The sequence below is a fragment of the Alexandromys fortis genome, unplaced genomic scaffold (genome assembly GCF_014885135.2).
Source record: "Alexandromys fortis isolate MF-2015 unplaced genomic scaffold, M_Fortis_MF-2015_v1.1 scaffold_2_1_26212458, whole genome shotgun sequence".
NCBI lineage: Eukaryota > Metazoa > Chordata > Mammalia > Rodentia > Cricetidae > Alexandromys > Alexandromys fortis.
This window is the reverse complement of record NW_026067930.1, coordinates 11,187,113-11,202,433: the sequence shown is the minus strand read 5'-3', so window position 1 is coordinate 11,202,433 and position 15,321 is coordinate 11,187,113. Positions and strand designations below refer to the sequence as shown.

The 15,321-nt window shown below is 48.4% G+C and overlaps 1 protein-coding gene across 3 annotated transcripts in view; it reads right to left on the bottom strand.

The window, feature by feature from the left end:
* Positions 1–15,321, bottom strand: part of Cyrib (CYFIP related Rac1 interactor B) — a 125,329-nt gene that overhangs the window by 85,507 nt on the left and 24,501 nt on the right. For all 3 annotated transcript variants that reach the window (XM_050145022.1, XM_050145019.1, XM_050145018.1), the window contains exon 2: positions 1,450–1,502. The gene's annotated coding sequence lies outside the window, so the exon portion shown is untranslated. The remainder of the gene's footprint in view (positions 1–1,449; positions 1,503–15,321) is intronic.

The following is a 15,321-nucleotide window of genomic DNA, read 5'->3' as shown; positions in this document are numbered from 1 at the left end:
CCAACACAGCTCAGTACGTGAAGGCACTTACCATACAAGCCTGGGGAACCTGAGTCAATCCCCAGAACTCACATAGATGTGAATGGAGAGAGCAGGCTCAAAAGTTGTCTCCTGATCTCGACATGTGCATGCATGCTGCCTCCTCCCCACTCCATAATAAACATAAACTGTTCATAAAATGCAGCTGACTCCAGGTTTTGCGTCTAATGTCAGAATGTAATATAAAAACTGAAAACCCCATAGTGGATCAAACATCCCATAAGGACTCACACACTGAAGACTAGCAGACTATCTTTTATGACATACCACTCAGTCTTTCTTGTAGCACTGGACTGAGTGTCTTGATCTGAGCACCCATATGAAAGCTGATTCAGGGGGCCATATTCAAATCTAGAAATATAGGAGACACGCGATGGTACCAGATGCTCAAACTTCAGAGGCCCCCAGACCAAAGACTAACAGAAAGAATCACAGATCCATTCCTCCCATCCCTCCTCACTCTAACACAAATGCCACCCCCAGGTGAAAGGACATGATCACCTATGCTATTTAAAGTGTCTTTGCCTTCAGTGTGCTTTGTTGAACAATTGTGTCTACATCTGTGTATGTTAAAAAAACACAATAAAGACCAGCAGAGTGTCTATTACTCAGGTACTGCTAAGCGGTGTCCTGGAAGGATGTGAACTCTGAGTCTCCTGATTGGTGGCAGTTAAATTGGGTGTGATAGAAAACATTTGTCCAGCCACGAGATCAAGATTTGGGTTTTACCGCATGCACGGTAAAACCATTAAAATAAGCATTAAGCGTGTGTCTGAGCAGAGGCCGCCATGGGATGCTGCAGTAAGGGTTCCATGCAATGGTGAAGACTCACCACAAGTTGGCCAGCTACATGGAAGAGGATGAGTAGACCAAGAGGCCCAGGCAAAGGAGAGAGCAGTGTCCTGCCAGCTAGGGGGCACTTGAGCTCAAAGGGAATGATTTTCTCACAGGTGCCCTCAGAGGGTGACAGCTCTGGCTAGCAAGTGAATACAGACTCAGCCCCCAGTAACAGAGGGACTGGGGCAAAGCACTTCCTTCCTATGACCTTCAGCTTTGTCGAACTGCTGTGAGAGCTGACTGGGGTAGTGGCTGCACACGGTCTATGTTTCAAAGTCTCTGCTGCTTCTGTTACCTAGGACAGGAAGCACAGCAGTATCACCATCGCTCTGAAATTAGCTATTTAAATTACCAACCTGACTTAGTAGCCTGCAGATTCTCCACCCTCACCGGCAAAAGGAAAGAAACAATGCATTATGTACTGAAACTTCAACAGGGCAGAACGCTTTCACTGAAGTGAAAGCCACCTCCTGGCCACGGCTGCCCCCTCTGCTGTTTCTCTCCAGAGCGAGAGTGAGGAAGGCAGGATCCAGAGATAGGTGGCTAGCGCCCCATGCCAACTCTGCTACTTACCAATGCGGTCACCTTGAAGGAATTACTCCAACTCCAGGCCTCAGTTTCTTCTCCTGTAAAAGAGGGATGGCAAGGCGTAAGCAAGCTACAGCAGACCTCAGAACTCTAAAAGCCCTGGGATTCCCAGCCTTCACTATTACTTTGTCCCCTCCCAATACCTGTGACATGGTCTGAGGAGAAGAGTCTCAAGTACCATTTACATAGACCACAGCAAAGCATCCAATCGCTTGGCGCTGTAACACGGTATTGTCATCTACAGAAATCATGCTCAAGAACTACGTGCTTGCTGGGCATTAGAGGAACACCTTCGATCCCAGCAGCGTGTGTTTGGGAGGCGGAGGCAGGAGGATCTCTTGTGAGTTCAAGGCCAACCTGGCCTACATAGCAAGTTCCAGGACAGCCATGGTTTGGGTTGTTTTGTTTTTGAGCCCCGTCTCAAAAAAAACCTCATCAAGTTACAAAAACAAAAATCATAGATGGAAATGGAGAGATGGTTCAGTGTTTAAGAGTGTCAGCTGCTCTTGCAGAGAACCAGGGTCTGGTTCCCATCACCCACATCAGGCGATTCACAACCACCTGCCACTCCAGTTCTAGGGGATCTGACACCCTCTTCTGGTCTCCACAGGCACCTGCGAATATGTGGCACACACAAAGTCAAGCAGGTAGAAGGGCAGAGGCAAGGGGACCTCTGTGAGCTCAAGGCCATCAGCCAGATCTACGTAGTGCATTTCCAGACATCAAGAGCTAGAGCGAGACCCTATCTCAGAAAGAAAAATAAATAAACAAAATGAGACCTTTTAAAATGTCGCGTTTAAAATGTGTTTGCAATTTTGTGTTAGGAGACACTGAAAGCTATCCTTAGCTACACGCAGCCATGGCACATGGCAGGGGCGCTTCTCCAACGCTTCTCTCACTTAGCGCTTAAAATAGCCCTAGCCACCACAAAAGAAAGAGGAGGAGGGGGAGGAGGGGGGGAGGGAAGAAGATAAGGGATCTGTGGATGGGAAAGGAGGAGCTCATTCTGATGGTCGCACGCACACAGCAAGGGCAGAGCCCCAAACATCTATAACCCAGGCTCATTTGGGCTGGATTCCAAGGTCCCAGAGGCAGCGGAGGGGCCATGTTGGCCTCTGAGATTCCAAATTCTAAGTCAAAGGATCCTGGAATTTGGGGTTGCTGCAGAAGTCCTGGTCCCAGAAACATGCTCAGCTCAACTTGACTCTGGACTAGTCTCAGTCATTCTGCCCCTGAAGCATATCCTGTCTGGGGTTTCTATTCTGCACCGCGAAGGAAGCAAACATGTGCTGTGCCCCTCAGAGTTCTCACTCTCGGAAATCGCTTAGAGCAAGAGCTTGTGAATAAATCAAAGAGAGCTTTCGGAAAGCCAGCATTCAACAGCATCCCTCTTAATGTGTGGCCAGCATTCGGCATGAAAATGGAGGCAGAGGTGCGTCTAGCCACGCTCACTGCCAGATGGAGGCGGGAGAGAATGCTCCCTTTTCTGACCCAGCCTTCAAGCTGCCTTGGTGTTTTCACTGAGTTTTACATTGAGCTCTGAAACTACCGGAAGCCACTTAACCCACTTCATTTTATTCACAAAAGGCGTGGGGCCGGGACTCATTGTCACTGCTGCGCCAGCATGGTGCCTTTGCCAGCTCTGCCTGTGTTCCCGGGACAGGTGCCCTCCCCTTGATCCGGGTGTACGCTTTAACATTTTGTTTTAAACTCATCACAAATGGCATAGAGAAAGGGAAGACCCGCCTGATCACAGTCATATCCTCAAATGTGTGTACACACATGTACATAAACCATGAGTACACACCATACCATAAGACACATAGATGCGCACCATATACAAGTGTAGCCCACACCACAAATACTACACATATCATATACCTATATGTACCACACTTCACATACACAAGTACAACATATACATAACACATCACATGCCATAACGTACCACAGTGTACAAATGAAGCAGACACCACACACATATAAACCACATATGTACATGTATGTCACACACCACACATACCATGAATACACATCACACATATTCCACTTAAATACATACAACATACATCACACACAATGTGACCATATACCACACACATGCACATTATGTATACACATACGGCATCCGTGCATCATACTAAACACATGGATCACACACAGAACTCATATACCCTGTATAGGTATATCACACAACAGATACACATCATGAATAAACCACACACGCATACATATGCCACACACATATCCTCACACAGGCCATAGCAAACCATACATGCATGCACATACATCATTAGCAAATCATAAAAGCATATGAGTGCTACACACAGAAACACACGACTGCCCCTTCTCCCATCTCTCCTTGCTCTAATTCTTAGACCAGATTTTTAGAACAGAAAATGGGGACAAGTTGTTCACTTGGGAAACTTTCTAAGACCTTGTGCAAATGAGAACCGGGAACAGGTGGGAACTCTCACGAAACTCTTGGTCTGGTTTGTTTTTAAGAGCACCAGGGAAGCTGGCCACTGCACGACTTAGATGCAAACCCCAAACAGAGTATCTGCAGCAGAAAGAAGGTAGAATCTGAAGACAGATGACAATCTCTCACTCCCAAGTGTCCTGCAGAGAGAACCAAAGGCCAGCAGCAGACTCACCACGGGCTCCAGAGTCACCTGACTTGGGCCAAGTCCCCTCTGAGTCCAGCAGCCTTTGCTACAGTGCAGATGCATGAGTCTCTCAGGCACCCACGGCCCATGCACTGTGGCCCCAGAGAGGCCACACACTGAGCTTTCCAGCCACCCAGGAACAAGTAGAGAAGAGAAGCAATTATAATTGAGAAGGAGAAGATGGCCAGAGGGGATGAGGACTGGTGTGGGCAAGCAATGCTGTTCCACTGGCTCAGCCGGATGAAAGTAGGAACCAACCAGCAGGGCATCCCTAAAGAGGCCCTGTCCACAGTGACAGCTACAAGACAAGCCGCAGTGGTCCAGAGGCAGGAGCCTATCCAAGCAGTAACAAACAGCCCAGGCAAGTCAGACCTGTCTAGACCAAGCATAAGAGGTAAAAGGGCTGAGACTAGACAGAGAGGAGGAAAGTAGCTTACCAGAGGAGCCTGCCTGGCCCAGGTCCAAGATGACCCCAGCCAGTCCTGGATCTCATTGGCCATCCAGCCTGACTTATCTGGGAAGCTACGGGCCAGTGAAAGACACTGTCTCAAAAAACAAGGTGGAAGAGTGGTAAGGGTATAGAGATGGCTGAGTAGGTCAAGATGCTCGCTGCCAACCTGGTGATTTGTGTTTGATGTCAGGAGTCACGTGGCAGAAGGAGAAGACTGACTCCCACAGGTTGTCCTCTGAGCTCCACACATGTGTCACGGGCAAAAACCAAAGGGCAACCAAATGGTCCAAGGGGTAAAGGTGTTTGGCACACAAGGCTGAAGATCTGAGCTCCGTCTTCAGGCTCCGCATAAAGGTAGGAGACGTAACGTGACAAAGTTGTCCTATGGCTTCCACACTTGCACCAAGGCGCATGCTGGCACATGGGTGTGTGACGTGTGGTGTGTGTGTGTGTGTGTGTGTGCGCACACTAATAAGAAAGAGGGCCAGTGAGAAGGTTTCAGTGGGCTAAGGTGCTTGCCACCGAACCTGACGACCTGAGTTCCATCCCCAGGACCTTGATGGTACGGGGAGAAAACTGCTGCAAATTATTCTCTGGCCCCCTCCCCACACATGTGCACAACTCACCCCATACATGCACAGCCTCTTAGTCTGCAAATCGCCTACAGGATGTTGCTGATCCACACAGGCGAGGCAAAGTCAGACTATAAATTACACCGGGAAATTCTGGAGCGGAGACATTTTGGGGAAACGTTTTTTTTTTTGCTAGCCTGCTTCGTTCCATAATTACCCTGACGCTCCCCACCCCACTCAACGGGAGAGAGACAAAGGAAAGCAGGTGTCGGGTGTATTCCACAGGGCACCACGTACTCGGCTGCCGAACTTCACGACGGTAGCTTAACAGTGAGAAATTCGGGACCGCAGTTTTGGCATGCTGCTGCTGGATGTCACCCAGGCACAGGTAAACAGGATCCCAGAAGAGGAAACCGCAGCACCAGATGGCCCTGCGGCTCCCTAGGTGATCTCCATGAGCAGCTGGGCCAGAGAAACACCAGGCAGGCTAACTCATTAGCCCAGGGAAGCCCCTGGGAAATCTTATCTGCAAGTGAAGAACTCTTTGTAATTAAATAAAATAGCAGATGTAAAAGTACCCAGCAGTGCCTGTTACCCAGAAGACAATAAATGTTAATTAAACAAGCAAATATAATTCAAATAATTACTCCTTCCCCTCCGTGAATTCATCCTGGAACTTTATTGACGTGTTTATCACTTGCTTTTTTTTTTTTTTCTGGTGACCAAGATTCATTCTACATCTGATAATAAAATTATAAACTTACACTCATAATCCTATTCCATTCCAAGAGCCGGGCAAGAGTCCTTGCAAATCTCAATCATTTTATTCAGCTGGTAAAACTTTCCCCAAGAACAGGGCTAATAAATAGTATCTATGCAATAAACATTCGCTGCTTAGAATGAGCCTTCAGATCTATTCTCACGTGAAATTCACCATCGTTTTCCCAAATGAGGCTGAAACGCACTCCACAGGATTAGGAGGGTTTAACAATAAAGGAGCAATGATGTGGGGAAAGAGACAAAAAGAGCCACTATGCAAAATAACTATTTTTGCCATTTTGGAGAGGAGGAATCTCAAAACCATGGGAGCACAGACATTCGTCCATTCAAGGGCTGTGCAGAATAGAACCCTGTTAACGTAAGACTGTTCTTGGAGTCACCTGCAAACAGTAACACCGCAAGTACCTACAAACCACCCCTCGTTCTAACTTCTCTCTGCACCCTCCAGAGGCTTGAATGGCCCTTAGCCTTCAGGTTTGAGAAGCCAAGGAAATGTCTTTAAAAAACAAAACAACCAAACCAAAAAAAAAAAAAAAAAAAAAAAAAAAAAANAAAACAAACAAAAAAAAAAAAAAAAAAAAAAAAAAAAAAAAAAAAAAACCACTAGAAGGCAATTTCTGAGCCTGAAGGAGGTTCCACTATAAAGAGAACATTTCGGGAAGTCTGGCTGCCCTGCTGGACTGGTGGACTGGATTACTCCCAGCCAGTGTGCCAAGCAGACAGGACCCCCTTCCTCCAGGTCACCTGACCCTTGCCTCACTTCCCTTCCTCGTACCTCCTTCCCCTCAAAATGGTCACATCACGTCTTAAATTCACAAGACTCAAAATCCCCATCAAGCATAGGGGATCATCTACGATGATGGTGTGATCAGTAAGGACTGAGCGGCTGGACTGCCACCGTCCAGGGGGAGATGAGACCATGGCCCACCACACAGAGGTCTCACGCCCAGGGGAACAAACCCACTGGCTACAACACCACAGGGTGAACATGGCTCTGCCAAGCTGTAGGCAGGATCACAGAGGCAACACGAATACTTGCCCTCAAAGAGAGTGCAATAAGAGAACCGCTGTAGGCAACGGTAACATTTAGAGGTTCTCTTAGCCCTCGTCAGCCACTTCACCCCTAATCTTCCTGCCATTTTCTATTAGCCCCTACTACCCATCCTGACACTTTTAATTAGATCAAAAGCACCCTCAGGGTGAACAGCTTGTATGAGCAGTCACAGAAGTATTCATTTTAATTTTGATAATATCAGTGCGCTATATAGCTCAACGCACGAATTATCTGAATATAGACCTTCTAACTCATGTTTCATTTGCTCTTCTGGGCAGCCAAGGACTAAATTGCTAGTATGGGCTGGCTGTGGAGAGGCTCACACAAGGGATTCCAATTTGTCTTGGCTGCTTTGAGGTTTTGCACCAGAGGCTGGGGAGATGGTTCAGTCAGGAAAGTGCTTGCCACGCAAGCATGACGACGCTAGTGTGATCTCCAGTACACCCACTTAAGAAGCTGGGCACAGCAATGGACGCCTAGAATACCTGGGCTGCAATGGAGGGCTGACAGCTGGCTCTCCGGTGCATGCTGGCCAGCCAGCCTAGCTTCCGGCCCAATGAAGGAGGAGCCTGCCTCAGAAAGTAAGGTGCAGGGAAACGGAGGTAAACGCTTTATGCCAACTTCTGTTCATGTGTGAGCATGCACACATATGAACACACACACGGTCATCTGAGGTCTCTTCACATTTAATAGTCCCTGACATCGTAACCTTGTCCACTGAAGACCCTGAGACAAGAGTGTCCTTTGTAAGGGTAAGAAAAGTCCCCAACATCAACTCTCAGAGCCAAGAGAAATGGTGGCAGGACACTTGGCAGATCTTGTTCAAAGACACACACACCAACAGGCTCCCTTTTAGCTATGTTTTTCCCTTTTCTTTTCTTCCAGGCACTTTCAGAACCCAACCTTGAATTTACATACCCTCCCCAAAGTGAGGCATGGTAGTACAGGCCTCTAACCCCTACAGAAGCAGGCAGCTCTCTGTGAGCTGGAAGGCAGCTCGATCTACATAAGCAAGTTCCAGGACAGCGAGGGCTACATAGTGAGATTTGTTTCAAAATAAAATAAATACATTTTCTCATAGTATCAAGATCTAGTACTTGCATATAAAACGGTTTCTAACGATTACAACTCTATGTCCAAGTGATAAATCTGTCTTTACCCCCTAGAAAATCTGCTGTCCTTTGAAGAGGGACAGCAACTAAACAGTAGATACTTAACATGTTGGTAAACGTTAAAAATAAATATTTGAAAGCCTTAAGCCAACCATATGCTTAACCTAATAATATTGATAATAACTGCATTTCAATAAGGTTTTGTTTCGTTTATGGTACTGGGGACTGGCCCTAGGGTCCATGCATGCTGCCCAAGCACTCTACCATCCAGGTGCATCCCTCAGACCTTATAAACGGTCTCACTCAAAAGCGCAGTTCAACCTTCCTTTGATTTAGTGAACACAATGTGGTGCTGAGGAGGGGGCAGATAAGGGATGGAAACACACCAGTACACACTGAATAGACACACAGAGTCCCAGAACCATCACAGTCAAACCCTAATCCCGTGAAATAAGCTGCAGTGGGGACAAGGGCAAATCCCCCTGGCTGACAGACAACAGCCGTGATGTTTCTGAATCACTGGAGAACTTCTTATCAACTATCTTCTCAGTACAAGGATAGGATGCCTTCGAAGCTCAATCACTGCTAGCCTAAAAGATGGGCAATACTGCATCTGGGAACCTGGTCTAGAGATGAGGGGCCCTGAGGGCTCCATACTGGCTAACATGTTTCCTGGCTCAGTAGCTCTCGCTTCAAAGTCCCTCCACCTGGAGAAGAGCTTCCCGGGTTTGGGGTCTCCATGCCCTCCAGATGGGCGAGCACCTAGGGTGTGGTCACAAATCACTGGATCTGGAGTGAGTAGAGAGCACAGTCCTTTTTGACTCTAGCTCTAAGAATAGCAAGTAGGGGCATCAACATGGGAACTGGGTAGTGAACCAAGAGATCAAGTTATCACAGACCTTCCCAGCTTTGGCCATGCAAGTCTCAATCAGGATAGGGGGTCACTTCCGCAGTGGGCGGCCACAGGATCCCACAGCCTGCTCAAGTCTTTCATCATCTCCAAACACCCTCCCATTCACACGGCTTCTGAGGTCAGTGGTGTCCAGCAGAACTTGAGACCATGATGGAGGCTGTCTTTAGACGCGCAGCCTGTGTGGTTAGGGCCACTGGAATACTGTCCAGTCGAGGAAGAGAATTTTAAATTCTATTCCACATTAATCAATATAATCTTAACTAATCCCATGCGGCAGATGGCTACTTGATCTGGGCACATGAAATATGGCCTTGAATAGCCAATCACCGCACACAGGAAGGAGCTCTGGAGTCAGGGACACCTGGGTCCAGTGCATGATCTGCTTAGCACAGCACCCGGCGTCTCAAAGAAACTTGTTTCTGTATCTGCCATTCTTCAGACGCACCCTTCACGATTTTCAGAAACGCGGGGCCATAGGAGAACCTCTAAACATAGGATTTCTCAACAGGTAGCTGGACAAAATTCATGAAAAATGAAAAAGAAAAATCTTACACTGAACAACAGAAAGCCAATATGTGAATATCGGCTGGGTCAGAGTTCCAAATCCCTGTGGGTCTCCGTGGCCAGGGCTGACTTCCGGAGTTCACACTTTGCTTTCTTTATCCTCAGGCCTTCATTTCACTGTTGCTGAGTTTCCTCAGAAGACACCTGGTCATCACCACCATGTCCCTAATAAATGTGACTATGTCTAAACTCATTAAGATGTGTAAGTTAAATATGGGTAACTTATGTATACCAGGTCCATATACCTTAATAAAACCATTTAAAATAATACCCTACTAAATAAAACTGAACAGGACTCCAGATGGGGCAGGTATTAACAGGTGGTAAGTACATCAGGGCCTCTTAACCTCAACCCTAGTGGTTGACTAAAACCTCAGATGGTTCGGAATCGTCTATACACAGTTTCTCCTTCTACAAACATACATACCCACGACAAAGTCTAGTCTAGAAAACAGGCACAGTTAAGGATTGGGAATGACAAACTAATGACAGACTCTAACAACGAATGTGACCTCCCTAGCTTTCTTCCTGTGTGTCACAGTTGCCACGGGGCAGGTAGCACATACCGCATGGAAACGCTGGGTGAAGGGAACTTCCATTACACTACTTAAAACTCACGAACTGCTCACTCCTCAAGTGCTCCACCAGCATTTTCAGATATGGGAACTGAAATGGCGCCTCTCCTCCATGGCTCTCTAAGAGAAACCGTCCTCATGGCCTACTCTGCGCTCTGGAGTCTGGCCACACCAGGCCTGTTTTCTCCTGTGCCTTATCCTTCTCTCCTCCCACCACCCAGGAAGCTGACCCCTGCCACTCTCCAAGCGCATCTCCTGGGTGCCTAGTGCCTCCACTGGCAATGACGACCAACCATATGGCCGGAACTAATGAGAAATCACCATTGTCATTCTCTGGTCAGCGGTTTCATAATTCATGTCAAATATTTGTTCACTGTCCAAAGCCCACAGAACTGAACTGGGCAGGGCGACGGGGGTGGAGAGACATGCAACACATGGATGCAAATAAACGACGGCTGGCTAAGGTGGCCTGGCGTCTCCTGAGAGAGGAACAAGGCAGATACCCACTGAGAGCCTGTGAGAGAGCAACTGCTCCCGGAGCAGCCACTGCCCCACCCTTCAGGACCTCCGCAACCCACCAGAGCTCCAGAAGGTCCACTGTTGTTGGGTGTTTCGTTTTGTTTCTCACTTAGCTCCCAAATAAATACAGAGACTTGTTCTTACTTATGAGTGCCTGGCCTTCGCTTGGCTTGTTTCTAACCAGCTTTCCCTGCATTTTTCTGTCTACCTTTTGCCACTCGGCTTTTACCTCTATTCTATATTCCTTTCTCTCCTTCTAACTCCATGGCTGGCTGGCCTCTGGTGTCCTCCTCTCCTTCTCCTTTTCTCATTTCTCACCTTTCTCTGTTCTCTTCTCTCCGCTTGACAGGCCTACCTATTCCTCCCCTGCCCAGCTACTGGCCGTTATTATTAGACCAATCAGGTGTTTCAGACAGGGAAAGTAACACAGCTTCACAGAGTTAAACAAATGCAACATAACTTTGCAACATTAAACAAATATTCCACTGCACAAACGAATGTCACGCATCTTAAGCAACTATTCCACAAGGGCCCCGTCTGCAGACGGCCCCTTGGATGTCCTCGTGAGTTCACGGTGCCCTGTAGGGGAGGGAAAGGCATTTTCCTCCCGGGCTCATGGTGCTTTCTAACGAGCAGCAGGAAGCACCACCTTAGCTGCTCAATGGCCTGCTTCCAGACCAGCTGGGAAGGAAGCAGGGCCTGCGGAGCCCTCCCCATTTGCCCACGGGCCCTCACACTTCCCAGCATCCAGCAAGGAAAAAAAAACCACACAGGCCAGGGAGGCTCTCTCTCTCTCCCCCCTTCTCTCCCTCTCTCCCTCTACCACTCTCTCTTCCTCTCTCCTGCAATAGAGCAGGTAGTGCCTGCAGCAGGGCTATGCAGACAAGAGAACGGATGCCCCATCACAGGGGCGGTGCTGACCTTCCTGAAAGCCATCACTCCTGGGCACAGATGAGAGCAGTGGCATGAGGAACACAGAAGAGCACAAGGAGGCCTTGGAAAAGGTGAAAAAAGAGAGAGAGAGAGAGAGAGAGAGAGAGAGAGAGAGAGAGAGAGAGAGAGAAGGAAAGTATAGAGAAAGTAAAAGGTTGGTGGATGCTTGTTGTATTTACTCTACTGCTTGTCATGGAATAAGCCACATTTCCCTCCCTCCTGCTTTCCCTCGTCATACTCACTCCCAAGTATAGATCACCAACGGAGCAGAAACCTCAGTGGCCAGGAATAGGAAAAGGGCCATGCCCTGCTGTGCACAGCTGCTGCCTTACCTGACAGCCCCAGGCCCCTCTGGGGATGCACTTATGTTCCCATGGGACATCTTAACTATCCCTCCCTGTGCTCCAGGGGTGGCACGTAACCTAAGCGAATACCGTCAAAGCATGGAACCTTCCAGAACCAGCGGGTGGTCCAAGAATGGACCTGAGATTCTAGTTAGGCTATAATTACTGTCCCTGTATTTGACTCAAGCTGCTGGGAAGGAGGCACCTTTATCCCAATAGTTTGTGTCCAAGTTGCGGTAACCCCTTGCCATCTTGAAGGAAGACATAGCCTGGGAGACAGGAGACCCATCTCAGCAAACAGACCACTGGGCAGCTCCCCACAATCGGACCACTGCCTGACACCCAATTCTCTTTAACTTCAGTGACTCGGGCCAGATGAGGTAGTGCCATCCACAATCAGTGGGTGATGGGCTGCTGCTGCCACCCATCCCCACTTCCTGTCCGGGCCGTGTCAGGTCTGAATTGTGGCTTGCAAGGAAGTCGAGCCGTGAACATCCGTCTCTCGTTATGGACCCCACTTCCGTCTTGCTCTCCACGCTCCTTCTGCCATCTTATCTCATGGTAAACCCTGCAAGGGCTGGCAGCTGCTTACAGACAGGCTGGGGGGCCTCTAACGCAGCCTGCAAAGCCACCATGGAGCTCCTCTTGCTCGACCGGCAGCTCAGGCTCACAGGACCAAACGTCCTCTGAGCCTGGGAGGTCCTTCTACCTCCAGGCATGTCATGTGTCGCCTGGAAGGGACACGGCTTAAGATCCTCATTTACGGCATATGTCCTTTGAGGACAACAGTGACCCTCTCGCGTTCTACCTCTCTTCTTGGGTAAAAAGCCCCAGGTCCTCACAGGGCTGAAGTCCACTTTGTAAGAGCCTGCTAGACCCACTCTGTCCCTCTGTGAGCCTGAGGACTTCCAAAGCTTTCCAACCCCTGCCTCACTTGGAAAGCCTCTGGGTTCAACAAGCCTTTGTTATTTAAATAACAGCAAAAAAGGGTTTACTGTTGTAAGGGGAAAAAGTCTGAAGTTTACATTTCTTTTGGAATAAAAGTTCTCTTGACATTGAACAGGGACAACGCCAACACTGCTGTGTCCCAGGAGTTAACTCAACCTTCCCTGTTATTGTCTTAAGTCAGGGTTTCACACACCCAGACTGGCTTCAAATTCCCTGTCACACCTAAGGATGACCTTGTACTTCTGACCCACCCCCCAACCACAGCCAGTTTAACGGGTGCTAGAGACGGACAGGACCTTGCTGTACACGCTAGGCAAGCATTCTCCTGAGCCACATCCTCGGCCCCAAACTCTCCCACTTAACAGAGGTCAAAGCTGAAATGCCAAGCGGTGACGTCACCTCTGACATCATCACATCCACGGGCAGAAGCCCCACGCTGCCTTTCCCTCTGACACCTCGAACAGACTGTATCTTCATTTCAGCGTGTTTAAACTCCAACACTAACACTCACTTAAAAACGTACGGCACACACAGAAGTCCTCCAGTCTTCTCTTTGCACTCACTCTCATGGGGCTCCAAGGCCTGGCATCTGTTTACTGGGGAGGGGTGCTAACCTGCCAGGCATTGGGCCTCTTGTGGTTTCACACTCTCTGCCTTATGGGTAAACAGCCCCGACTCGGGCAACTGTGGGGGTGTTCTGTAAAACTCCCAGACCCTGCAAGTTGCCACATTCTGGGTCATTACATCTTCTTAATGTCTTGCCGTCAAACCCAAGGACATCTGGCAAGGTCAAAGTGGCCCTAGGCACAGCCAGAAGTCTGAATGCCCATTGCTCCTTCACTCACACTGCACAGGCCTTGCAGGAGTGGAAAGACCCAGCAAACCCAAGGCCATTACCTGGGTGATTGAGAATGAGCCTGCCCACTGCAGGGGTAGGGACTTCCACACAACAGGACCGTCTCACCAAAAAGATACAAATAATAACGTGGAGGAGCCCTCAAAACACACTCAGCTAAAAAAAAAAAAGAAAAAAAAAAACACCTGGGCACGGTGATTCACACTTGTAATCCCAGCATTCAGGAGACAGAGGCAGGAAGATTAGGATCCGAACCATCCTAACTATACAGCAGTTTTGAGGCCAGCTTGGGCTCCCTGAGACTCTATCTCAAAATAAAGACTGCCCGTTATTATTTTATGTCTATGAAATGCCTAAAAAGGAGCTGAGAGAAGCCCACGGTAGATGAATGGTGGTTCCCTGGTTACCTCGGGCTGAGGGAAAAGGTAAGAAGAGGAACCATGGTGTGGGAGGTCCTTCTGTATATGTGTTGCTTTTATTGGTTAATGAATAAAGAATTGCTTTGAGCCTATGGCAGGGAAGAACAGAACTAGGCAGGGAAAACTAAGTTGAATGCTGGGAGAAAGAAGGGCAGAGTCAGAGAGACGCCATGGAGCTGCCACCAGAGTCAGACATGCCAGAACTTTAGCTGGTAAGCCACGGCCAAGTGGTGATACACAGATTAATAGAAATGGGTTTCAACAGACACGTCTTTAGAGCTGGGTATAGGGGAGAGTCTCTCCCTTGCCTCTTCTAGCCTCTAGCAGGTCACAGCACTTAGTACATGCAACTCTTGGAGGCCCAGCATGCTTGGCTCTCTCCACCCTGGCCTCTGGCTACATATGCACGTGCTAAGGCCTCCATCTTCCATGGACTTTGTGGTTACCAAGGTCTCCAGGAAAATAGGACCATCATCCTCCTAAGAGTTCCTCCCTCAGTCACACCTGTGAAGTCCCTGTAGCCATGTAAGCAACCAAATTCACTGATCCAGGAAATGAAGACAAGGACAACTTAGGAGCCATCCACCACGATAAAGCTACCATAAAACCAAAAGTAAAGCCACGGAGAAATGGCAGTCAGCAGACAGCTCAGGTACAGCGTCTGTGTGGATCCCACCACCAAGGAAGCCTAGGGCAGAGGGAGCAGGGTCCACCCTGGGGTTGAGTGACCCAAGGTCAGCCTCCTCACTTGGACTTCTAAATCAAGGGAAGATGGGGAGATGACTGACACCAGGAGAACCTGGGGACCTCGTGCTGGGCAGCTAGGGAGGAGGGGGAGAGAGGAGGGGCTTGGAGTCCTCGCTGGTTGAAAATCCCATCTCTAGAAACCAATTATGAGTGAGTACATCCCAAGTTCATCTTTTTGGGTCTGGGTTACCTCACTCAGGATAGTGTGTTCTATTTCCATCCATTTGCATGCAAAATTCGAGAAGTCATTGTTTTTTACCGCTGAGTAGTATTCTAATGTGTATATATTCCACACTTTCTTCATCCATTCTTCCATTGAAGGACATCTAGGTTGTTTCCAGGTTCTGGCTATTACAAATAATGCTGCTATGAACATAGTTGAACAAATGCCCCTGTCATATGAT